At 42.9% G+C, this 2,143-nt stretch overlaps 1 non-coding gene across 1 annotated transcript; it reads left to right on the top strand.

Moving 5' to 3' along the window:
• Positions 1-787: 787 nt before the first annotated feature.
• LOC139225382 (5.8S ribosomal RNA) lies at positions 788-944 on the top strand. Its single transcript, XR_011587089.1, has one exon. It is a non-coding gene; the product is annotated as a 5.8S ribosomal RNA (ribosomal RNA).
• Positions 945-2,143: the final 1,199 nt, after the last annotated feature.

Raw genomic sequence — 2,143 nt, 5'->3', positions numbered from 1 at the left:
ACGGGCACTTTGTCGTGTTCAATCTTAAAGAGACAACCGGAGTTAAGCCGGGGGAAGCGTGGCAATAACAGGTCTGTGATGCCCTTCGATGTTCTGGGCTGCACGTGCGCTACAATGGCAGTGACAACGAGTGCCTGCTCTGAGATGGGTGGGGAATCTTGGAAATCGCTGTCGTACTTTGGATTGAGCCTTGTAATAATTGCTCATGAAAGAGGAATTCCTCGTAAGCGCGAGTCATCAACTCGTGTTGAATACGTCTCTGCCCTTTGTACACACCGCCCGTCGCTACTACCGATTGGATAGTATTTCAAAGAGTTAGGACCGGTTTACCTCGCAAGGGGCGACTGGGAGAAACCTGAGAAGTTTTATCTAGAGGAAGTAAAAGTCGTAACAAGTTTCCGTAGGTGAACCTGCGGAAGGATCATCAGAGAGAACTTGGACTTTGCTATATATTTAGCAAAAAAGTCGCAAGTTGTTTTTGTACGTGAAGCGATAGTAGTAAATTACTCAAGTGTCTAGCCAACACAATGAAAATCGCTGAATTGGGTACGTAGTTAATATTATGTTGACACACTATTACATCCGTTTGATACTAAGTGGTGTATCAGGAAAATGGTAATAGTGTGGTGTACTGGTTGTATACTTGTATGTAAAATATATAAGTATATAACCGGGCTGGTGCTTAGTGCGCAGATGTCCAGAGTATAAAGTGAGTTATGTTGATATAACTCACTTTGTACTATGTGGAAAAATTACTTTGTGTAAGTCATTAGACGATTGTAAAAACAACCGTTGGCGGTGGATCACTCGGTTCGTGTATCGATGAAGAACGCGGCCAACTGCGATAATTGGTGCGATTCGCAGCGCCTAGTGAGTCATTGAAATTTTGAATGCAAATAGCATGTTGGGTAATAAAACTCCAGCATATGTCTGGTTGAGTGTTGTTGTTAAAAATGCGTGTATGTACATTTTTGGGGGGTTCAAACCAAAAGTGTGTGTTCATGTGATTGGTGGTGTAATTTTACGGTTACTCTACTAAAGTGCAACAGTGGTACTCTTTGAAGTTTGTTGGATATTGTGTGTATTTGATAGCATTGGAGGGGACCAATTGTGTATGTATACTGTTGATCTGTCCTACACTTGTAATATTTTTATAAGAGATAACAGTTGGGGAACACGGCTTTGGACAAAGACGTTGTTTTGTAATTGTTGGGAGATTAGCGTGTAATGTATATAGAGATTGACTTGATAACCTCAACTCAGGCAAGACTACCCGCTGAACTTAAGCATATCAGTAAGCGGAGGAAAAGAAAACAACAGTGATTCCCTCAGTAACTGCGAGTGAAGTGGGAAAAGCCCATCGTTGAATCTTCCTGGACCATGGACAGGACGAAATGTAACGGTATGGATAGGTCTACTACCAGCGACGTTTGATCAAAGTCCTCCGGGTTGAGGTGCCATAGAAGGTGATAGTCCTGTGTGTGATTGAACAAAGTTGGGTATGTGGCCAATTCCTAGAGTCGGGTTGTTTGGGATTGCAACCTAAAGTAGGTGGTAAACTCCACCCAAGGCTAAATATGGACACGAAACCGATAGCGAACAAGTACTGTGAGGGAAAGTTGAAAAGAACTCTGAAAAGAGAGTTAAAAGTACGTGAAACCGCTTACGGGGAAGCGGAAGGCAGTGTCGTGATCTTGTTATAATGGTGACTTTGATATTTGTCGACGAGTTGCGGTGTGAGTGACTTGTTATTGGTAGATATTAGGTCATTAGCTGTACTGGATGCGTCAGGTCTATTGGTATTACATGTGGTGCAATTGTTCTTTATCTACGCGTAGAAATGCGTGTAGAGTGGCTTCAACAAGACCCTGACAGTTGTTTTGGGGATTGCTGTTGCGTGGATGCAATCAATCACATATACTAATATGTAATGTGGGGAAGCGTTAGTGGCTGATGATTTACTTCGGTCGGCTGTAGACCATGCGATTATGTACGTTGATTGCGGTGTGATTACACGTATATTTATATTGTGTGGTGGAATAGCAACTAGTGCTAGTATCTGACGAGATACCTAACCTTCCGACCCGTCTTGAAACACGGACCAAGGAGGCAGAATCTAGAGCAAGTTGGAGGGTGGAAAACC

The sequence above is a fragment of the Pempheris klunzingeri genome, unplaced genomic scaffold (assembly GCF_042242105.1).
Source record: "Pempheris klunzingeri isolate RE-2024b unplaced genomic scaffold, fPemKlu1.hap1 Scaffold_147, whole genome shotgun sequence".
NCBI classification, from domain to species: Eukaryota; Metazoa; Chordata; class Actinopteri; order Acropomatiformes; family Pempheridae; genus Pempheris; species Pempheris klunzingeri.
The sequence above is the reverse complement of the archived record's forward strand: the minus strand, read 5'-3'. Positions and strand labels throughout refer to the sequence as shown.